Raw genomic sequence first — 25299 nt, 5'->3', positions numbered from 1 at the left:
ATGCCTTTGGCTAAAGTTTATTAGCCTCAGGTGATGGTAATGGATGCCTTGACAAGGTTGAGACGGGGCAAGGCAAGTTTTAAGGAGCAGAGAGGATTATGGGAGAAATGCCAGGGTAAAGGATGAACAGGAAGCCACTCATGGTGGAATGGAAAAGACCATGGTTGAACACGATTATAAGAGCCGGAAAATCATGGGGAGCTGGCTGGACTGCAGCTGGAGTACAGTGTGCAGTTCTGGTCACTGTACGATAGGAAGGATGTGCCTAGGATGGAACAACTCCACGATGACGAGAGGCTCTACCCTCTTTCTCGCCACCTTCATAAAGCCCTGCAAATTATAGTTTTGAAGTAGCCACCATCCCAGAGGGCTGCCCTCTCATGAGAGACAGATGACAGATGCTGGTTTAACATGAGGGTCACTACGTCTGAGGCAAGGGGATAAGCTGATGCCAGGAATTGAACCCACGCGGTTGGTGTCACTCTGCATCACAAAGCGATTGTCCCCAACTGACCCCCCCACAACCAAGATAAGAACTAGGTCTATCATTTCCATGAGAACACCCGATGTTTTGGTCGTGACAGCTTTCTGTGTTAGAGAATCCCAAACTCTGAGCGAAGAAATTTCTCTTCATTTCTGATTTCTCCTGAACCTGTGTCACAGGCTTAAAGGCCTGAATGGGCTACTCTTATTGCTACTGGCAGGCTTAAAGGGGTCAGTGGCCATTTTCTGTTCCTGTGTGACAGCCTCAAGGGGCTGAATGGCCTCCTGCTGTTCCTGTGTATGACAGCCTCAAGGGGCTGAATGGCCTCCTGCTGTCCTTGTGTTACAAGCTCAAGGGGCTAAATGGCCTCCTGCTGTTCCTGTGTGACAGTCTTGACGGGCTGAATGGCCACCTGCTGTTCCTGTGTGACAGCCGCAAGGGGCTGAATGGCCTCCTGCTGTTCCTGTGTGCCATCCTCAAGGGGCTGAATGGCTTCCTGCTGTTCCTGTGTGTGACAGCCTTGATGGGCTGAATGGCCTCCTGCTGTCCCTGTGTGACAAGCTCAAGGGGCTGAATGGTCACCTGCTCTTCCTGTGTGAGAGTCTCAAAGGGCTGAATGGTCTCCTGCTGTTCCTGTGTGACAGGGTTAAGGGGCTGAATGACTTCCTGCTGTTCCTGTGTGACAGTCTTGACGGACTGAATGGCCATCTACTGTTCCTGTGTGACAGTTTTGAGGCACTGAATGGCCTCCTGCTGTTCCCAGTGTGACAGCCTTGATGGGCTGAATGGCCACCTGCTGTTCCCTGCGTGACAGTTTTGAGGGACTGAATGGCCTCCTGCTGTCCCTGTGTGACAGTTTTGAGGGGGTGAATGGCCACCTGCTGTTCCTGTGTGACAAGGTTGTGTGACAAGGTTGAGGGGCTGAATGGCCTTCTCCTTTCCATTTCTGAAGCAGCAGGAAGGTCAATTTGAAGTACATAGGCATGGTTTATCTCATGTCCCAATTCAGATTTGGGGTTTGCTTTTGTTTCTCAAGTTGAATCCATGCTTTGATATTCTTATTAATGAGGTTTGTGGTGGATCAAACTGCGGCTTTGAAAAATAATCCATTGCATTAACTCCATCTGCCCCAAGTTTCTGAAGGCCTCAGATTTGAGAAACACTGCTCTCTGCTGATCATAATCATTGAGAATTTATTTGGACTGATTGGCCCTTGCTCAAGAGAATGATGTGTGTTACTGATAACAAGGTGTGGAGCTGGATGAACACAGCAGGCCAGGCAACATCAGAGGAACAGAGAGGCTGATGTTTCGGGCCTAGACCCCCCAACGTCAGCTTTCCTGCTCCTCTGATGCTACTTGGCTTGCTGTGTTCATCCAGCTCTACACTTTGTTATTTCAGATTCTCCAGCATCTGCGGTTTCTACTATCTCTCCTGATGAGTGTTAGGTTTGTTTTTGAGAAATGAGATCCCAAAATTTCCTGAACTGTCAGAAGGGACCTTCTTTCCTCGTAGCTGTTAAGGGTGATCCCAATCGGCTTTACAGTCAATGAAATACCTTTCAAATCAGTAATGCAGTTCAAACAGAAAGAGAGACAGACGCAGCTTCTGGTGGAGATGCATATTTGAATACATGCCACCCCAATCCAGAGGTAGGGACACTATGCCTTAAAAGCCCTTTGACAGCTTCTCAACAGAGCTGGATAGCTCTGGCAGACCCAGGCAGTTCCAATATAGCTCATGGGGAGAACCCATGATCTCTCTCAGATTCGAGACAGACCCAGACTGATCTGAGATTGACACAGACAGATCTGAGACAGAATCAGACAGATCTGAGACAGACGCAGAAAGATCCGAGACAGACACAGACAGATCCAAGACATACCCCGACAGAACTGAGACAGACACAGACGGATCTGAGACAGTCACAGACAAAGCTGAGACGGTCACAGACGGATCTGAGAGAGACACAGACAAATCTGAGACAGGCACAGACAGATCCGCGGCAGACACAGACAGACCTGAAACAGACCCAGACAGTTCTGAGACTGACATAGACAGATTTGAGACACAGACAGATCTGAGACAGTCACAGACAGATCTGAGACTGACACCGACAGATCTGAGACAGACACAGACAGATCTGAGACAGACATAGACAGATCTGAGACAGGCACAGACAGATCCAAGACAGGCACAGACAGATCCGAGACAGACACAGACAGATCTGAGACAGGCACAGACAGATCTGAGACAGACACAGACAGGTCCGCAACAGACACAGACAGATTTGAGACAGGCACAGACTGATCTGAGACAGGCACAGACTGATCTGAGACAAGCACAAACAGACCTGAGATAGACCCAGACGGATCTGAGACAGACACAGATAGAGCTGAGACAGATATGGTTACAGCTGAGACAGACGCGGTTAGATTTGAAGCATACCCGGGTAGTCCTGAGATAGACGCAGACAGCACGTGGTCAGATGTAGACTGCTCGCAAACAGCACCAAGTGGTGTGAGACAGAATCAAACAGCTTCCAGCGAGACTCAGACAGCTGTGACAGACCCAGTCTTTTCCCTGACAGAGCCAGATAGCTTCTGGAAGGAGGTAGGGATCTGGTAGACAGATGCGGACAACACTTAGACAGACCCAGACAGCTCCTGGACCAATCCAGACTGCTTTCTGAGAGAGACAGACAGTCTTAGACAACTCCTAGACGCACCTAGGCAGTTCCTGAACAGATCCAGACTATTCCTGCAGAGAGACAGACCCAGGCAGTTCTTGGACAGATCCAGACTGCTCCTGCAGAGAGACAGACAAAACTCCCAGTCAGACTCAGACAGCATAGATAGGTACCTCACAGATCTAGCCATCTCCTACATGGACCCCGGACTGAGACATGGGCAGTGCATACATGGCATCAATGTAACTTCTACACCGAGACAGTGAGCTCCATTCAGAATCAGTCAAGGGGCTGTCATTAGAGCCCATCAGAGGTTTATCAGAGAAGCACCATGGTCTGCATAGACCAGTATGGGCCGAAGGGCCTGTTTCCAATGCTGTACCAATATATTGGCTGGGTTGTCCTACCATTTGTCTCGCCTGTATTATGAACTAAGTGGATAAATTTAAGCCATATAAAGATACACAAACACAGGCCAATAGATAGTTCCTGTTGGGCACCAGTTGTATGTCTCCTGACCCTGACCTCCCAAGAAATGTTTCTGTACTTACTTGCTTGTTTAAATCCTACCCAATTCATTTCCACTTCAGATCCCGCTCTCTGTTAAGGAGTTAAAACTTCTGCTGCAGGGATTTGGAGTCTGGAGTCAGGGTGGGGCACGGATAAGCTGGCAACACGTTCCAGGCACCCACCACCCTGTGCATAAAGAACTTTCCAGGCATGTCTCCCTTAAACTCTTACCCTCTCACCTTGAAATCGTGACCCCTAGTAATTGAATCCCCCCGCTCTGGGAAAAGCTTCTTGCTATCCACCCTGTCTATACCTCTCATGATTTTGTAGACCTCAATCAGGTCCCCCCTCATCCTCCGTCTTTCTAATGTAAGTAATCCTAACCTACTCAATCTCTCTTCATTGCTAGTGCTCTCCATACCCCTCATCCTCCGTCTTTCTAATGTAAGTAATCCTAACCCACTCAATCTCTCTTCATTGCTAGTGCTCTCCATACCAGGCCACCTCCTGGTGATCCTCCTGTGCACCCTCTCCAAAGCATCCACATCCTTTTGGTAATGTGGCGACCAGAACTGTACGCAGTATTCCAAATGTGATCGAAGCAAAGTCGTATACAAATGTAACATGATCCGCCAACTCTTGTACTCATTACGCCGTCCAATGAATGAAAGCATGCCGTATGCCTTCTTGATCACTCAATCGACCTGATAGAGTCGTCTATCTACCTTCAGGGTGCAATGGACCTGAACACCCAGATCTCTCTGTGCATCAATTTTCCCCAGTGCTTTTCCATTTACCGTATAGTTTGCTCTTGGAATTGGATCTTCCAAAATGCATCACCTCGCATTTGCCTGGATTGAACTCCATTTGCCATTTCTCCACTGAACTCTCCAATCTATCTATATTCTGCTGCATTCTCCAACAGTCCCCTTCACTATCTGCTGCACCTCAAAGCCTATCCAACATCTACAAGGCACAAGTCAGGAGTGTGATGGAATGCTCCCAGTTGCATGGATGAGTGCATTCCCAACAACACTCAAGAATTTTAACACTGTCTAGGACAAAGCATTGCGCTTGATTGGCATTACATCCACAAGCATTCACCCTCTCCACCACCGACACTCAGGGCAGCAGTGTGTACTATCTGCAAGGTGCACTGCAGAAATTCTCAAAAGATCCTCAGACAACACCTTCCATACCCTCAACCACTTCCATCTAGAAGAACAAGAGTAGCAGACATATGGGAACACCATGACATCCATGTTCCCCTCCAAGACACTCACCATACTGACTCGGAAATATATCATCGTTCCTTCACTATCATTGGGTCAAAATTCTGGTATTCCCTCCCTAATGTCATTGTGGGATAACCCACAGCAGGAGGCCTGCAGCTGTTCAAGAAGGCAGCTCACTACCACTTTCTCAAGGGTCAACTAGGGATGGTCAAGAAATGCTGGCTCAGCCAGCAAAGCCCACATCCCACAAAAGAATAGGGAAAAAAAAGAATAGGAGTAGGCCATTTGCCTCTTGACACTTATCTGCCATCAAGCTGATCAGAGGACATTGTCTCAGAATAAAGGGGCGCCAATTTAAGACTAATGTGGGAGAATTTCTCCTTCCAGCCAATCTTTGAAACTCTTTGCCACAGAGACCTGTGGGGCCAGGGTCCTTGCAGATATTTAGGGCTGAGAGAGATCATTCTCCCTGTGTCTGTGTGGGTTTCCTCCGTGTGCTCCAGTTTCCTCCCACAGTCCAAAGGTGTGCAGGCTACGTGGATTGGCCATGCTAAATTGTCCTGTAGTGTTCGGGAATGTGTGGATTACTGGGTTATAGGGGGATGGGTTTGGGTGAGTGCACTGATGGCCAGTGTAGACATGTTGGGCTGACGGGTCTGTTTTCACATTATAGGGATTCTTCTTGATCTGTCGGGGAAACTGAGTTGAGGGAAACTGCAGGAAAGTGGATATTGGAAGTGTCAGATCAGCCCTGATCTGATTGAATGGTGGAGCAGACTCAAGAAGCCTACTCCAGTTCCTATTTTTTATGGTCATCTGGCCTTACTGCTGATCATCCAACTCAGTGCCCTTTTCCTCTCTCTCTATACTTTTTGATCCCTATGAGCAATATCCAGCTCATTCTTAGAAACCTTCAATTATTTTGACCTCAGCTGCTTTCCATGGCAGAGAATTCCACAGCCTCTCACTCTGGGTGAAGACATTTCTGCTCATCTCGGTCTGAAATGGCCTTCCACATATGCTGGATTTATCAGTCATCAGAAACATCCTTCCTGTATTTGCTCTGTCTTGTTCTGTTCAAATTTTATAAATTTCCCCTTCTAAACTCCAATGCATAATCATAGGTCATAGAATCCCTACAGTGGGGAATCAGGCCTTTCAGCCCAACTAGTCCACACCAACCCTCAGAGTATCCCACCCAGGCCTATCCCCACGTACCCCACCTATTCGACACATCCCTGAACCCTATGGGCAATTTTGCATGGCCAATCCAACCAGCATGCACATCTTTGGACTGCGGGTCAAAACCAGAGACCCCAGAGGAAACCCATGCAGACATGGGGAGAATGTGCAAACTCCACACAGGCAGTCACTCGAGGGTGGGATTGAACCCAGGACCCTGGCACTGTGAGGCAGCAGTACTAACCACCGAGCCACCCAAATATAGTTTGAGCCAATCCAGTGTCTCTTCATACGTCTGTCCTGCATCCTAGGAATCAATCTGGTAAACTTTATTGCACTCCACCACCCCCCATCCAGAGACAGAACATCCTTCCTCAGACAAGGAGACCAAAACTGCAATTCAAATTCCCTGTTGAATGCCTCAATGGAATCTGCCTCAACCTCATTTCCAGGCATAGTTGGAACTGCAGATGGTGGAGAATCTGAAATAACAAGGTGTAGAGCTGGATGAACACAGTAGGCCAAGCAGCATCAGAGGAGCAGGAAGGCTGACATTTCGGGCTTCGATCTTTCTTTTCTGAAGAAGAAAGGTCTAGGCCCGAAACATCAGCCTTCCTGCTCCTCTGATCCTGCTTGGCCTGCTGTGTTCATCCAGCTCTACATCTCATTTCCAGGCAGTGCATTCCATACCCTAAGGGCTCACTGAATGTTAAGTTTCTTCTCTTGTCACCCTTGTGCAATTAACATATCTTTTTAAAATTCTGCTGCTCCTTCCCTCATCCTTGTTTTTTTAACAATGGAGAACAGCTTCTTCTGATTTAATCTATCCACCCCACACATGATTTTGAGAAAACTCTATCAAATCTCCCTCTCAGCCTTCTTCGCTCCAAGGAAAACATACCCTTTTTTATTCAAACTATCCTCATAAGTGAAGTTTCTCATCAATGGACCATACTTGTAAACCGCTTCTTTACTGTCACCCCATGCATTCACTCCTTTCCTATAATGTGGTGCTCAGCAGTGCACAGAATGTCTCAACTGAGGTCAAAATGTCTTCCATGGAACATGGAACAAGTACAGCTCAGGAACAGGACCTTTGGCTCACAATGTTGTACTGAGCAAGATGCTAAATTAAGCTTATCCCTTCTGCCTGCTCCATATCCGTCCATTCTTTGCATATTCATGTGCTTACTTAAAAGTCCCTTAAATGCCCCTATCGTGTCTGCTTCCACTACTACCCCTGGCATTACATTCCAGACTCCTACCCCTCTCTGTGTAAAGGATTTGCCCCTCACATCGCCTTTGAACTTCTCCCCTCTCACCTTAAATGCATGCCCCCTCCTATCCGACATTTCAACTCTGGGAAAAAGATTCTGACTGCCAACCCTAACTATGCATCTCATAATTTTACAAACTTCCATTGAATCTCCCCTCAGCTCCAGAGAATCTCTACAGCATACAAACAGGCCATTTACCCCGTAAGTCCACACTGCCTCAGAAGAACATCCCACCCAAACTCATTCCCCAGGCCTAACCCAAACATCTCTGAGTAATACAGGCAATTTGGCATGGCCAATCCACCTAGTCTGCACATCTTTAGACTGTAGGAGGAAACCCACACAGACACAGAGAGAATGTGCAGTCTCCACACAGACAGTCCCCTCGCACTGTGAGGCTGTGCTAACCACTGATTCACCATAAAACACAACAGTAGTTTGTTTAGCCCCTTGTTATAGCTCATAGCCTCTAATCCAGGCAGCATCCTGGTAAACCTCTTCTGCACCCTCTCCAAAGCCTCCACATCCTTCCTGTAATGTGGCGACTTCAACTGAACACAATACTCAGCAGCCTAACCAAAGTTTTAAAAGCTGCTACCTGACATTCTGACTCTTGTCCTCAGTGCCCTGACCAATCAAGGCAAGCATTCCACATGTCTTCTTTATCTACTTGTGTGGCCATTTTTGGGGAGCTATGACCTGAGATCCCAAAATCCCTCTGTACACCAATCAAATCCCTCTGTTCATCAACGTCTTGTAGAAGTTCAACATCAGCTCCTTGCTCTTGTACTTGCCAAGGACACTGTGGCTCTCTTCTGGATGAACACAGCAGGCCAAGCAGCATCTCAGGAGCACAAAAGCTGACGTTTCAGACCCACAACAATTGGGTTGACTCTTAACTGCCCTTTTGGCATTAGAGACAGTCAATAAATTTGGTATTTATAGCCATCAATGCCAATATCCCATGAACTATGAAAAAAATTGAAAAAAAGGGGAAGGATGCTTTGCTCTTGAGTCGAAGGAAGGATGTGGGCCACAAATGTAATTGGGTCAACAAGGATGTGCACAAATTCAACCTAGAATAAGCTCAGTTCTGAAGAAGAGTTGTCCTGGACTTGCAACATTAACCCTGTTTCTGTTGCCACTGCCATGGCCAGACCTGCTGAGTTTCTCCACCACTTTCTGTGTCCATTCCAACCGTGGGTATTGGGGTTTGTCGTCCCAGGGAGCGAGGGGCTACTTCAATTAACATCACACTGCTTCAGAAATGAGGCATGCGAAAGTCATTTATGCACGTCACATGTGTAATGCATGCAGTAAACTCCAGATGTCGACATTTTTCATGTGAACAGCAATTTTCAAAACCACAAAAGCCACAGTGACAATTCTTTAATAACTCTGAGCTGTAAGGCTAAAAGATCATTGAAAAGCTGGAGATGATTATATATAACATTAAACCAGAAGGAATACAGATTTGACGTTCATTTTTTTAAATTTTAAACGTGTTCAGACATGCTTCCAAAAACCAAAATTGCTGGAGAACCTCAGCGCGTCTGGGCAGGTATGTGTGGAGAGAGAAACAGATTTAACATTTCAAATCCTGCACGTTATGCTTGCTTTCATTGGTCAATGCATTGAGTGCAGGAGTTAGGAGGTCAAGTTGTGGCTGTTCAGGACATTGGTTAGGCCATTTTAGATTAGATTCCCTACAGTGTGGAAACAGGCCCTTCAGCCCAACAAGCCCACACCGCCCCTTGGAGCAACCTGTCCAGACCCATTCCCCTATAACCCACACACCCCTGAACACTGCGGGCAATTTAGCATGGCCAAACGACCTAGCCTGCACATTTTTGGACTGTGGGCGGAAACCGGAGCACCCGGAGGAAACCCACACAGATACAGGGAGAACGTGCAAACTCCGCACAGACAGTTACCCGAGGCTGGAATCGAACCCAGGTCCCTGGCGCTATGAGGCTGCAGTGCTAACCACTGAGCCACTGTGCTGTCCCATTTCCATGCAGTTCTGGTCTCCCTGCTATATGAAGGATGTTGTGAAACTTGAAAGGAATCAGAAAAGATGTACAAGGATGCATTTCTGAAGAAGGGTCTAGACCTGAAACGTCAGTCTTCCTGCTCCTCTGATGCTGCTTGGCCTGCTGTGTTCATCCAGCTCTACACCTTGTTATCTCTATACAAGGATGCTGCCAGGATTTGAGGGTTTGAGCTATAAGGAGTGGCTAAATTGGCTGGGGCTAATTTCCCTGGAGCATCAGAGGCTGAGTGGCGACCCTATAGAGGTTTATAAAATCATGAGGGGCATGGATAGGGTGAATAGCCACGGTCTTTTTCCTAGGGTAGGGGTATCCAAACCTAGAGGGCATACGTTTAAGGTGAGAGGGGAAAGATTTAAAAGGGACCTAAGAGGCAACTTCTTCACGTGGAGGGTGGTGCGTGTATCGAACCAGTTGCCAGAGGAAGTGGTGGAAGCTGGTACAATTACATTTAAAATGCATCTGCAAAGGCACATGAACAGGAAGGGTTCAGAGGCCTATGGGCCAAATGCTGGTAAATGGGATAATAGATTAATTCAGGATTTCATGGTGGTATGGATGAGTTGAATGAAGGGTCTGTTTCCATGTAGCACGTCTCTATGACTGTGTGACCCAATGCAGTTCCAGACCTTCCGTCTTCCCTGCGGCAATATCTGCTTCTTGCTTGTCCCAGATCTCCAGGCCATTGTTTTATTTCAATGTTACAACACATCTATGCCGAAAGTGGGACCTGTAACCAGGTCATGATAATAAAATGTGAGGCTGGATGAACACAGCAGGCCAAGCAGCATCTCAGGAGCACAAAAGCTGACGTTTCGGGCCTAGACCCTTCATCAGAGAGGGGGATGGGGAGAGGGAACTGGAATAAATAGGGAGAGAGGGGGAGGCGGACCGAAGATGGAGAGTAAAGAAGATAGGTGGAGAGAGTATAGGTGGGGAGGTAGGGAGGGGATAGGTCAGTCCAGGGAAGACGGACAGGTCAAGGAGGTGGGATGAGGTTAGTAGGTAGATGGGGGTGCGGCTTGGGGTGGGAGGAAGGGATGGGTGAGAGGAAGAACCGGTTAGGGAGGCAGAGACAGGTTGGACTGTTTTTGGGTTGCGGTGGGTGGGGGGGAAGAGCTGGGCTGGTTGTGTGGTGCCACCCCTGTCTGCTTTCCGGAGAGACCACTCTCTCCGTGACTCCCTTGTTCGCTCCACACTGCCCTCCAACCCCACCACACCCGGCACCTTCCCATGCAACCACAGGAAATGCTACACTTGCCCCACACCTCCTCCCTCACCCCTATCCCAGGCCCCAAGATGACATTCCACATTAAGCAGAGGTTCACCTGCACATCTGCCAATGTGGTATACTGCATCCACTGTACCTGGTGCGGCTTCCTCTACATTGGGGAAACCAAGCGGAGGCTTGGAGACCGCTTTGCAGAACACCTCCGCTCAGTTCGCAACAAACAACTGCACCTCCCAGTCGCAAACCATTTCCACTCCCCCTCCCATTCTCTAGATGGCATGTCCATCATGGGCCTCCTGCAGTGCCACAATGATGCTACCCGAAGGTTGCAGGAACAGCAACTCATATTCCGCCTGGGAACCCTGCAGCCTAATGGTATCAATGTGGACTTCACCAGTTTCAAAATCTCCCCTTCCCCCACTGCATCCCTAAACCAACCCAGTTCGTCCCCTCCCCCCACTGCACCACACAACCAGCCCAGCTCTTCCCCCCCACCCACTGCATCCCAAAACCAGTCCAACCTGTCTCTGCCTCCCTAACCGGTTCTTCCTCTCACCCATCACTTCCTCCCACCCCAAGCTGCACCCCCATCTACCTACCAACCTCATCCCACCTCCTTGACCTGTCCGTCTTCCCTGGACTGACCTATCCCCTCCCTACCTCCCCACCTATACTCTCTCCACCTATCTTCTTTACTCTCCATCTTCGGTCCGCCTCCCCCTCTCTCCCTATTTATTCCAGTTCCCTCCCCCCATCCCCCTCTCTGATGAAGGGTCTAGGCCCGAAACGTCAGCTTTTGTGCTCCTGAGATGCTGCTTGGCCTGCTGTGTTCATCCAGCCTCACATTTTATTATCTTGGAATTCTCCAGCATCTGCAGTTCCCATTATCCCTGTAACCAGGCCTGCTGGTCCAGATGTGGGGACATTACCACTGCGTCAGAACAGGCTCCAAAACTCAGCATTATTTGCACTACAATTGGAGATATACAATACATGGCCAAGTGCCTGGGAAATGGCGTTAGAATAGTGAGGTGCTTGTCTCTTTCTGTCCGACACAGCCTCAAAAGGCCCCTTGCGGGAGATCACCATGATCTGATGATATATTTCAAGCCCAATGTGTGAATATTCAGAGATTACAGATTAAATTTATTACAAATGCTACATAACACAACCAATTACCTCCGGTCAAAGGCTGGTGTGAACTGAAGCTAAAATGGAAACGGTGACGAACACTGATTAAAACAATCCAGCAGTCTCACTCTGCACAGGCGAGAAATAACTGTAACAACAAAGATTACACCTGATTACTGAGGAGGCAACAACTGCCCACTTTCGAAATGGTGTGAGATATGTCTAGACAGCAGAAAGCCAAGCAACTGCAAACGAGTACAGCAGAATATTAACTGCACTGACAATGCACTGTGGGAAGGTGTTCACAAGGGAGGAGCAAAAAGACAGGGCTTCATTCATTTTGCACGTTTCAGCAAGAAATAGGAATTGGCGTAGGCCCTTTGAACCGTTTCCACTATTCAGCAGTCACTTTGCTAAAAAGGCTCGACACAAAAAGGTGGATGATGTTTTTCAAAGTGCCGGACGTTGAGCTTGCTTCTCTAAAAGAAACTGTCTGGAGATAAGGTACTCGGGGTTTACGCTGAGAGACAGGGAGGTTGTATGGTGCAGTGGCCTAATGGATAAGGCACTGGCGTCCATAAGCCAGGGACTGTGGGTCACGTCCCATCTGGGGTGTTGTGAGTGTATGTTGATCTTAGTGGGTTAATAGGTCGGCACAATATTGTGGGCCGAAGGGCCTGTGCTGTACTGTTCTACGTTCTACATAACCAGAAAATGAGGCAAAGGGATACTTAATGAATGGTAGGTGAATGAAATGATTGAGTAGCAAAGGGTATACTTGCCTTTTTTAGCCAAGGCGTAGAGTTTGAGAGCAAGAGGTTATGCTGGAACTGTACAACATGTTGGTTAGAGCATTGTGTGCAGTTCTGGAATCTGCGTTGGAACAGGGATGAGGTAGGACTGGAGAAAGCACAGAGGAGATTTACCAGGGTGTTGTTTGGGCTGGAACATTGCCGTTAACAAGAGATTAGAAGGACTGGAGTTGCTTCACTTAGAGCAGAGGAGATTGAGAGGCGACATGATTGAGATAAACTTGTGATGGTAGTCATGTTTCCCCTTGGTGGAGGAAACACAGATTTAAGGTAAGGGGCGGGAGGTTTGAGAGGGGATGTGGGAAAAAACTTTTTCACCCAGAGGGTGGTGGGAAACCAGCATTCACTGCTCTACGGATGGTCGAGAAGAAACCCTCATGACATTTAAGAAGTATTTAGATATAGAGTTGTGATTGCCATGTGCTGGGAAATTGGAGTAAAATAGTCAGGTGGTTGAAATTGACTAGTGCAGACATGCTGGGCCTTAGTCTGTGCTGTAGATTTTGATGACTGTAAAAATAAACCTTCCACTGGTGTGCGCTGCAGTTTCCTGTGCTACTTGGACACATGTATTTTTAACTCTGCGAGCTGTTTTTGTCGAGTCATGCTAGAACAGGTTTCTACCTGTTCACTTTATTAAATCTACAACAAACTCTGCGGCTCCGGTTCTGGGATGTAATTTTACTTTTACAAATGTGGACGTGGCTGGTTGGATCAGCATTTATTGCCCATCTCTAATTGCCCTCTGAGAAGGCAGTGATGAAAATGGTTTTTGTACCATCTGGGTCCACAATGCCCAAGGGAGAGAATTCCAGGATTTTGACCAAGTGACACTGAAGGTGACATATTTCCAGGACAGTGAGTGGTTTGGAAGGGGACTTGCAGGAGGGGATGTTCCCATGTATCTCCTGGCCTACATAGTCCAGATCATGGGATGGAAGCTGCTGTTTAAGGATATTTGGTGAATTTCTGCAGTATATCTTGTAGATAGTACACATTGCTGCTACTGTCAGTGGTGGAGGGAGTGGATTTTCTGGATGTCGTGCCAGTCAAGCAGGCTGCTTTGTCCTGGATGGTGTCAAGCTTCTTGAGTGTTGTTGGGGCTGCACTCATCCAGGCAAGTGGGGAGTATTCCCTCACACTTCTGACTTGGGCCTTGTAGATGGTAGGCAGGCTTTGGGGAGTGACTGGGGAAGTCACTGACCGCCGTATCTGATAACACAGTGTGGAGCTGGAGGAACACAGCAGGCCAGGCAGCATTGGAAGAGCAGGAAAGCTGATGTTTTAGGTCGGGATGCTTCTTCAGAAATGGGTCGCTTCTGAAGCAGGGTCCCGACCTGGAACATCAACTCTCCTTCTCCTCTGATGCTGCCTGGCCTGCTGTGTTCGTCCAGCCCCACACTGTGTTATCTCTGACTCCAGCATCGGCAGCTCTTATTATCTCATTCATAGTTGCTGACCTGCTCTTTTAGCTGTGATAATGGGAACTGCAGATGCTGGAGAATCCAAGATAATAAAATGTGAGGCTGGATGAACACAGCAGGCCCAGCAGCATCTCAGGAGCACAAAAGCTGACGTTTCGGGCCTAGACCCTTCATCAGAGAGGGGGATGGGGTGAGGGTTCTGGAATAAATAAGGAGAGAGAGGGAGGCAGACCGAAGATGGAGAGAAAAGAAGATAGGTGGGGAGGAGAGTATAGGTGGGGAGGTAGGGAGGGGACAGGTCAGTCCAGGGAAGACGGACAGGTCAAGGAGGTGGGATGAGGTTAGTAGGTAGGAGATGGAGGTGCGGCTTGGGGTGGGAGGAAGGGATGGGTGAGAGGAAGAACAGGTTAGGGAGGCAGAGACAGGTTGGACTGGTTTTGGGATGCAGTGGGTGGAGGGGAAGAGCTGGGCTGGTTGTGTGGTGCAGTGGGGGGAGGGGACGAACTGGGCTGGTTTTTGGATGCGGTGGGGGAAGGGGAGATTTTGAAGCTGGTGAAGTCCACATTGATACCATTGGGCTGCAGGGTTCCCAAGCAGAATATGAGTTGCTGTTCCTGCAACCTTCGGGTGGAATCATTGTGGCACTGCAGGAGGCCCATGATGGACATGTCATCTAAAGAATGGGAGGGGGAGTGGAAATGGTTTGCGACTGGGAGGTGCAGCTGTATTTAAATAGCTACTCCATGTCAGTTTCAGTCTTTTGAAAACCCCACTGAGAGGTGAGAGTTGAGGTTGGACAAGGGTTGGAAAGTTCTGGTGGGGAATGTTACGAGTTTATCTCAGGCAGGAGAGGGTATGGGAGGGTGGGAAGAGTGTTTACTTGCCCATTAGCCAGTACAGACCCTTCAGTGACAAATTTGTTGCTATTTTAAGGCTGTTTTCTTTCATGTATCCATACTGGGGAGACTGGTGTTGACGATCCAGCACCCAGATGGTGATGTAGCAACGCTGCAGATGTTCAACACCATCCAGGCTAATGCAGCCCATTAGATTGACACTGTCTCCACTACCTTCAGCATTCACTCCGTCACCAAAACTCCTCAGACAGCCAAACCCATGGCCACTTCCATCTAGAAAGACAACGGCAGCAGCTACATGGGAACACCACGACTTGAAAGTTACTCGTCAAGCCAATCACCATCCTGACTTGGAAATATATCAACATTCCTTCAGTCGTTGTGTCCAGGAACTCGCTCCCCAACAACATTGGGAGCGGCCATACACAACATGGACGGTGACAGGTGAGAAAGTGAAGATGAGATCAAACATGAGTTTTTAAAAACCCCACTTACCACTCGTAAGGTCAGCATATTTATTGCTCAATTCTAATTAACCAGAAGGTAGTTAAGAGTCTGCCACAGTGATGTGGGCCTGGAATTATTGGCTGGCCAGACCAGGTGAGAATGACTGTTTCAAAAACAGAAGTTTGGCAGGTCTGGCAGCATCTGTGAAGAAAAAGAATCAGAGTTAACATTTCAGGTCCGGTGACCTTTCCTCAGTTCTGAGGAAGGGTCACTGGACCTGAAACGTTAACTTTGATTTTTATTCCCCCCTGCAGATGCTGCCAGACCTGCTGAGCTTTTCCAGCAACTTCTGTTTCTGTTATAAGATAATGAGGTGTAGAGCTGGATGAACACGGCAGGCCAAGCAGCATCAGAGAAGCAAGAAAGCTGACGTTTTGGATCTGGACCCTTCTTCAGAAAAGTTTTTGTTTTCGATTTACAACATCCATAGTTCTTTTTTAATTAAGGACAGCAGTTTCCTTCCCTAAAGGGCATTGGTGAACCGATGGGATTCCCCCAAACAATGGATTCATGGTCATCATCATTAGACTGTTAATTCCAGGGTTTTATTAAATTTAAATTCCACCATCTGCCATTTGAACAGAGGTCCCCAGAATATTACCTGGGTCTATAGCTTAACAATCCTGTGGTAATACTACGAGGCTATCACCTCCCTATTCAACAGTGGAGCAGACTCAAGAGGCTTTTTCCTGCTCTTAGTTTATATATCCTTATGTGTGGCATGCATGCATTTTTGTCTTGTGACAGCTTGAATGTACTGTTTATAGAATCCCAACAGTGTGGAAGCACCACCATTCGGTCCTTCGGGCACATACTGACCCTCCGGACAGTATCTCGCCCAGACCCACCCCTGTCCCTGTAACCCTGCATTTCCCATAACTAACCCATGTAGCTTGCACATGTTGAGGACTCTGGGTCAATGAAAGATGAGGGGGTCCTCACTGAAACCTATGGAATATTGAGAGGCCTGGAAAAAGTAGATGTTGAGAAGTAGCAGGAGAGATGAGAAACCGAGGGCCCAAACTCAGGTGAAAGGAAGACCCTTTTGAACTGGGGGCTCAATTCCACCCTCAGGTGACTGTGTGAAATTTGCACATTCTCCCTCTGTCTGCGTGGATTTCCTTCCACTGTCCAAAAGTGTGCAGGTTAGGAGATTGGCCATTCTGTTTATTTTTTAAAAAACCCTTTATTTCTTCTCTCTACCAGTCAACCATTCCTCTATTTATGCTAATACCTTGCGCTAACACCATGGGTTCTTATCTTATTTAGCAGTCTCCTGTGCAGCACCTTGTTAAAGGCCTTGTGGAAATTCAAATAGACAATGACCACTGCCTCGTCTTTCTCTAACTTGATTGTCACCTCTTCAAAGAATTCTGACAGATTTGTCAGAACTGCCCTTGACAAAGTGCTGACTCAGTCCTGTAATCTCATCCTTAACGATGGACTCTAAAATCCTACCAACAGCCCAGTTCAGGTTAACTGACCTATGATTTCCTCCCTTTTCTGCCTCCCTCCCGTCTTAAACAGGGGTGTTACATTAGTGATTTTCCAGTCCTCCGGGAGCCTCCCTGACTCCAGTGATTCCTGAAAGATCACCAGCAATGCCTCCACAATCTTCTCAGCCATCTCCATTAGAACTCTGGGGTGTAGACATAGAGCCATAGAGATGTACAGCATGGATGCAGACTCATCAGTCCAAATCGTCTGTGCTGAACAGATATCCTAAATAAATCCACTCCCACTTGCCATCATTTGGCCCATATCCCTCTAAACGCTTCCTATTCATATAGCCATCCAAATGTCTTTTAAATTGTGTAATTGTACCAGCCTCCACCACTTCCTCTTGTAACATCTTGTCTGTATGATTTATCCACGTTCAGACCTTTCAGGTTTCCCAGCGCCTTCTCCTGACTAATGGCCACTACATTCACCTCTGTCCTGACTCTTTTGAAGTTTTTGTGTGCTTCCAGCATCTTCCATCATGAAGTGTGATACATATTCAGTTCCCATGTCCTTCCTTTTCTTCCCCTTTACTCCTTCTCATTTTCCAAAGGTGCAATGTCCACTCTTGCCTCTCTGTTACCTTGTATTGATGTAAAAAAAAGCCTTGCAATCTCCTTTTATATGACTAGCTAGCTTACCCTCAAATTTTAGCTCTCCCTCTTTATAGCATTTTTTTACTTGTAATCTGCTGTGTTTTTAAAGGCTTCCCACTAAATCTTCATCACATTACACGCTTTTTCTTTTGCTTTTATGCTGCCCCCTGACTTCCCTTGTCAGCCCAGTTTGCCTCGTGCTCCCCTTAATATGTTTCTTCTTCTCGAGGATGAATTTCTGCTGTGCCTCCCAAATTACTCCCAGACACTCCTGCCCTTGCTGCTCCACCGTCTTCCCTGCTAGGGTCCCCTTCCCATCATCTGTGGCCAACTCTTTCTTCATATCTTTGAAGTTTGTTCAATGACCTTTACCCCACTGTAATATCATTACACCTGATTCCACTCACTCTCAAGCTGCACGGTGACTTCTATCATATTGTTGTCATTGGTCCCTGAGGATTTCTTTACCTTCAGCTCCCTAATCCATTCTGCCTCGTTACTAAACCCAGAATTGTCTGTTCCCTAATGGGCTGTACCACAAATTGCTCCAAAAACAAACATATAGACATTCCACAAATTCCTTTTCTTGGGATCCGCTACCGCTTGGGATTTTCCCTGTCCACCAGTGTGTTGAAATCCTCCCTGATTATTATAGTAGCTTGTAATTGTCCCTTACATGCCTTTTCTACCTCCTGATTTATTTTCTTCTCCACATCCTGAGGCATGTATGTAACTCACATCAGGGTCCTTTTTCCTTTTCATGTTCCCTCAACTCTACCCACAAATTGTACACCTTCGTATTCTATATCACACTTGCTATTGATTTACTTTCATTTCTTACTGACAAGGCAGCACCTCCTCCTTGCCCATCTGCCTGTCCTTTCGCTAGGATACGTCTCCTTGGGTATTTAGTTCCCGGCCCTGTTCCACTTATAGCCACGTCTCTGTGATACACGCTTTGTAGCTGCCAATTTCAACCTGCGCTACAAGCTCATTTATCTTGTTTCCTATACTTTGTACATTTAAATACAATACACTAATCCTATGTTGACCGCAACCCTTCTCATAGTTGTCCCCTTTTCTGAGTGCCTGCAATTAGACCCCTCAACCTTTCCATACGCTCTGTCCCTATAGCCAGGTGTCAAAAATATGATTGACTCACAAAAACATGGATCAATTCAATAGAGAGTGGCCCAACCCTCAGAAGTGTGTTTGTGAATGTGTGCGTATTTTTGTGTGTGTGTCTATGTGTGTGTGTCTGTGTTTGTGTGTGTGTGCGTATGTGTCTTTGTGTGTGTGTATCTGTGTCTTTGTGTGTATCTGTGTATGTGTGTGTGTTTGTGTGTGTCAGTCTGTGTGTCTGTGCATGTGTGTGTTTGTGAGAGAGTGAGTGTGTATATGTGTGTGAGAGTGAGTGAATGTATGTGTGTCAGAGAGTATGTGTGTCGGAGAGAGTGAGTGTGTGGTGAGCTTAGAATGTTTACAGGTGTATGTTTGAATGTGTGCTTTAATTGACCCTGTATAATGTTGTGTGTTTCAGCGTATGTGTATTCACTGAGAGTGTACAGGGATGTGAGTTTCAGTAGGTGTGTGTTTAGAGTGGATATGGATGTGTATTTGAGTGTGTGTTTATTTAGAGTGAATATGGATGCATGTTTGAATGTGTTTGTATATTTGGAGTCTGTATGGATATGGATTTGAGTGTGCCCATGTTTATTTAGACTTTGCATATCTGTTAAAGGGCATGTAGGCTCTATATGATGTGAACAAAAACCGAAAGAACCATGGATGCTGTATATCAAAAACAAAAACACAAATTAGCAGTAAAGCTCAGGAGGTCTGGCAGCATCTATGAAGAGAAACCAGGGTTAATATTTCAGGTCCGCTGATGCTCCTTCAGAACTGTTACCTGGGCACTGTAATAGTTTAAGGCTGATAGTGTGGTGGTATTATTTGGTACATGTAGCAATTAATTTATCAGCAGCAATTTACTTTTACATTTGAGAATTGTGTTAGCCAGTGTTCCTTTTATTTAAAAGCTGTGATTTGTAGCCCTGGATCAAAATCAAAATCAAAGTCAACATTCTAGCTCACCTCCCTACATTACTTTTGAGTTGTAATCTTTGTTTCAGTTCACATTTCTGACTGCTTGTTCCTCAACCATTATCGGGAGCTATCGGTATTTTCCATTTCCCACTTCCTTGAAGCAGTGAGACTGAGAAATTGTACGGACGACTGTTCCTATGTGTGTTTTGTGTAATCACAACTGTCCTGTCTGATCTGCAGCAGTTGCAAAATCAAGTGAACTAATTTTAAGAATGTCCTGCTTTTCCTGAACAAATTGTTCACACTTGGCATGTTCACAGTGCCTTTAATATCAGCCAATCACGTTCAGGGTAATACCACTACTATTTTGACAACTCATGTTCAGCTCAGTGCTGTTAGCAGTGATTAATGGAGGAGGTAATGGCCTAGTGGTATTATTGCTTAGACTGTTAAATCCAGATACTATCCTGGGGATCCAGGTTCAAATCCCACATGGGTAGAAGGTGGAATTTGAATTCAATAACATATTTGGAATTAAGAATCTAATGACAACCATGAATCAATGGTTGGGAAAATCCCATCTGGCTCCCTAATGTCCTTCAGGGAAGGAAACTGCCATCCTTACTTGGCCTGGCCTACATGTGACTCCAGACCCACAGCAAAGAGATTGACCTTGAACTGCCCTCTGGGCAATTAGGGATAAACAATAAATGCTGGCCCACGCCAGCCCACATCCCATTAATGAATAAATGGGGGGAAAAAGAAACATCAAACTTCCTTTTCTATTTTCAGAGCAGAGTTTTCCAGTAAAAGCTTTATCCTAACATTTTCAATTTATGCGATGCTAAACATAAACTAGAAACGAGAGTAGACTATTTGGCCCTTCAAGGCTGCTCCTCCATGCAACAAGATCGTGACTGTTCTGGCTTAAACTCTACATTCCTGCCAATCTCTGATAATCTTTCACCCACTCCCCCACCCAACCTTGGGAATCAAAATATATCCACCCGAGCCTTGAAGAAAAGGAAAGGTTTTGCATCCACTGCCTTTTGTGGAAGAGAATTCCAAAGACTTGTAGCCCTCAGAGAGAAATAAAGAAAATGTTTCCTCATCTCTGTTCTTAAAGTGACACCCCCTCATATTTAAACAGTGACTTCCTCTTTTAGATTTTCCGACAATATCCTTTCCGCATCCAACCAATCAAGTCCCTTTATGATCTTATATGATTCCGTTAAGTCATCTCTGAACTCCAGAGGCTACAGGCCTAGCTTACACGTGAAGCTACCCATTAATCTAGTAAAATCTTTATATTCCTTCTGTTGTGTTTGCTCATTAGAATGAGAGACAACTAGTGCTGGCTTAACCTAATGATCACCATACCTCAGGAAGTTGAGAACGACAGTGCTTCAGTGTAACCTCACAGAATCCCTACAGTATGGAAGCAGGCCATTTGGTCCCCTACTGACCTTCCAAAGAGGATGCCAGCCAGATCCACAGTGGATCCCTGTGACCCCACATGTTCCTTGTACCAACATGTCCTTGGACACTATGGCCAGTCCACCCCAACCTGGGCACCTTTGGGCAATGGGAGGAACCTGGAGCACCCAGCAGCAATCTACACAGACACAGGGAGAACGTGCAAACTCTGCCCAAGGCTGGAATTGAATCTGGGTCCCTGGGGCTGTGAGGCAGCACTGTTGGTGTCGCTCTGCATTGCAATCCAGTGAAATGACCTAATGGAGTCCCAAATTGGTCCAGTAAACCTTCCCTAAACTGTGTCCAACCCATTGGCATCCTTCTGTGAGTATAGTGACCAGTACTGGACTCACTACTCCAACTGTGGTCTCACCAGTGTTCTGTATAACTGAAGCATAACCTCCTTACTTTTGCATTAATTCCCTTAACAATAAAATGTGACATTCTATGAGGTTTCTCGATTTCTTGTACCTGCAAGATCACCTGGGATTCATGCAATCAGACACACAGATCCCTCTCTGCCTCAGAGCTCTGCAACAGCTCATCGTTTGGTTAAAACGCTTTTACTCTAACTTTTTCTGCCAAAATGGGCAATTTCATATTTTCCCACATTGTACTCCACTTTTTAGGCCTTTGTCCACTCACTTAACTTATCTGTAACACTTAAGTAAAGTAAAGAGTTGGAAGCCTGAAGATGACACTGGTTAGCACTGCTGCCTCAGTGCCAGGGAACTGGGTTTGATTCCAGCCTCGGGCGACTGCCTGTGTGGAGTTTGCACATTCTCCCTGACTCTGTGTGGGTTTCCTCCAGGTACTCCAGTTTTCTCCCACAGTCCAAAGATGTGTAGGTTAGGTGGATTAGCCATGCTAAATTGCCTGTAGTGTTCAGGGATGTACAGATTAGATGGGTTATAAGGGGATGGGTCTAGGTGGGATGCACAGAGGATCGGTGTGGAGTTGTTGGGCTGAAGGGCCACTTTCCACGCTGTGGGGATTCTAAGTAGCAAACAAGAACTGGAGAAACTCAGCAGGCCCAGCAGCATCTGTGGAGAGAGAAAACAGAGTTAGTGCTTTGAGCCCAGTGACCCTTTATCAGCACTGGCAGCTGTGAAGAAGAGTCATGGGACTCAAAATAGCAACTCTGTTTTCTCTCCCCACACAGTCGCTGTCAGGCATGTTGAGTTTCTCCAGCAGTTTCTGTGTTCATTGCTATCCATATCCCATTGGAGGCTCTTTACATCCTCTTCCAATCTCACTTTCCCTCCTGTCTTTTGTGTCCATTCCAGTTTTTAGTCCACATATGTTACCTTGAAAATAATACTGCCTTACAGAGCTAATCTGTCAGGTAAGTGGATGAGTGTGAGAGAGGAGCACGAGCTAAGTTTTGAAAAGATTTCTTTGATGTTATAGCTTTTGTACAGAATTATTTGAGCTATCCTCTAATTGCTGTACAGGCCTTATTTTCTATTTATGTGGGAACATTTCTCATTATTCTTCTTGATCTTGTGGCTTATTCACAGAAAGATTTGCTGACACACCTACTATGTTGGAATCATGTGTTGGACAAATAGTCCCATGACTGTGAGATGTCATCACTGTGGGATGCATGTATGTAGCATTCTAGTGTTGTTTACATGGATGTTTTTATCTTATTTTTCCAAGAATGCGCAAGATTTGCAATTGCAGTGGTTCAACATTTCTTGCAGAAAGTTGTGAGGAATTTTCACACTAAAAATACTTTAATGGGTTTCAGCTGCTTCTCAGAAATGATTTAATAGGGCAGGGTCCAAAGGATGAATAAATTCCTCTTGCCAATAAAAGCATAAGAACTAGGAGCAGGCCATTCAACTCCTCGAGCCTGCAGGCCCATTCAATACGACCACAGCTGATCTCAGCTAGGCCTCAACTCCCATTTTCATACTTCTTCCCTAGAACATTACCTGCAATGACAGCAATAGATCATTGCCTCCAACTAGTATCTTTTCTCAAATGGTTGTAAAACTGACAGAATTGATAATATTGCTAGTAAAATGAATGCATTTGAATACATGCCAGGCTATTCTTTAAACTTTAAACTCTTTACTAATTAAAAATCTGCCTATCTCCTCAAATGTCCTGGGATCCAGTGCACTCTGGAAGCAGTGAATACCACAGATTTGTGGCTCTTTGAGGGAAGTAGAATCCCTACAGTGTGGAAACAGGCCATTCAGCCCAACAAGTTTACAACGGCGCTCCAAAGAGCATCCCACCCAGACCCATCCCCCTATAACCAAACTAATCTATACATCCCTGAACACTGTGGGGCAACTTAGCACAGTCAATCCACCCTAGCCAGTGCATCTTTGGGCTATGGAAGGAAACCAGAGCCCCCAGAGGAAACCCACGCAGACATGGGGAGAATGTGCAAACTCCACACAGATAGTCAACTGAGGGCAGGATCAAACTGGGGTCTCTGATGCCCTGAGACAACAGTGCTAACCACTGAGCACAGTGCTCGTTCCTCAACAACTCTTAACTTAAATTAGTCACCCCTTATTCTAAAGCTATGACCTAGATTCCTCACAAAGGGAAACATTCCCTGTACGTCTAATTTGTCAACCCCCATCGGCATCCTGTATACCTCTTTTAGATTTCCTCTCATTCTTCTAAACTCTAGGACGTATAGACCTCTAACAAATGATAGGGCAGCACAGTGTCTCAGTGGTTAGCTCCACTGCCTCACTGAGCCAGGGACCCAAGTTTGATTCCCGCCTTAGGTGACAGTCTGTGTGGGGTTTGCACAATCTCCTTCTGTCTGTAGAGGCTTCCTACCACAGTCCAAAGATGTGCCAGTTAGGGTAGATTGGCCATGCTAAATTGCCCATAGTATTCAGGGATGTGGGTGATAGGCAGATGGGTCTGGGTGGGATGCTTTGAGGTTCGGTGTGGACTTGTTGTCCCGAAGGGCCTGTTTCCACACTGTAGAGATTCTGTATGAAAAGGAAATGACTTTAGGAGTTGGTGCCCAACCCTAGTCTTTGCTTTTAGACTCAATTATTCCAATGCTGTCCTCGCTGATATCACATCTTGCATCATCTCTAATCTTTGGAATCATGTGGCATTAAAACTCATTGATCCAGCACCCCAAAATGTTCAGACAGTTGTTCACACCCAGTCCAATAAAGGCCATGATTTCAACACCACCGCCCTTCTGCACAAACTTGCCTTTGTCTTGTCTCACTTAGTATGGCAAGTGTATGATTGAAATGGGCAAAAATAAGGACTACAAAGTTTAGAAGTGAGATAGCAAAGCCACCTTCTCCAAATGGAATGCACCCAGGGTCACTGAACGCAAAAATAGAAGCATAAGTAAGCCATACATGACTTCGAGCAAGTTCCATCATTCAATAAGATCATTAAAGGCCGAATGAGGCCATGAGTTATAGGAGCTGCAGGAGGCCATTCAGTCCGTCTGGTCTAAACCATCATTCAATGAGATCATGGCTGATCTGATTACTCTCAACTCCATTTTCCTGCCTTTCCTGCGTAACTCTTGAGTCCCTTGCTGTTTAAAAATCTCTGCCTTGAATATATTCCAACCTCCACATCCTTCAATGGATTCGCTGCCCTCTGAGAGAAGAAATTCCTCTATATCTTTTTCGGGAATGGGTGATCCTTTACTCTGAGTTATGCTGTCTGGCCTTAGACACTTCCTCAACAGCCTCTCTACATCTACGCTGTCACGTCCCCTCAGAATCTCATGTGTTTCAATGAGGTCACCTCTCATTCTTCTAAACTGCATTGAGCACAGGCCTAACCCACTCAACCTTTCCTCATAAGGCAGTCCTTCCATCCCCGTGATCAGCCTGGTGGAACTTCTCTGGACTGCTTGTATGCGGGGAGCAAGACTGTTCGTAATATTCTAGGTTGAGCCTGACTAGTTCCTTGTATAGTTTTAGCACATTAAGTTCTATTTCTATACTCCATTTCCTTTGAATTAAAGGCCAACATTCCATTTGCCTTGTCAACTAGCTGCTGAACTTGTGTGCTGGCTTTTTGTGACTCATGCATGAGGACTTTAAAATCCCTTTGTGCTGCAGCTGTTTGCTATCTTTCTGTATTTAAATAGACCTCATTGTCTCACCACATTTTTTTCCCACTCGCTTAACTGTCTGAATCTCTTTGCAAACTCTATTTGTGTCATTGTCATTATTTTTGTCATTCCACCTCTTTCCAAGTCTGTCACACACAGTACATTCACTTCCCTTACCTATATCACTGACACTCATTGCAAATGATTGTGGTCGCAGCA

This window comes from Stegostoma tigrinum, chromosome 45, assembly GCF_030684315.1.
Source record: "Stegostoma tigrinum isolate sSteTig4 chromosome 45, sSteTig4.hap1, whole genome shotgun sequence".
NCBI lineage: Eukaryota > Metazoa > Chordata > Chondrichthyes > Orectolobiformes > Stegostomatidae > Stegostoma > Stegostoma tigrinum.
Note: the sequence above shows the minus strand (reverse complement) of the source record.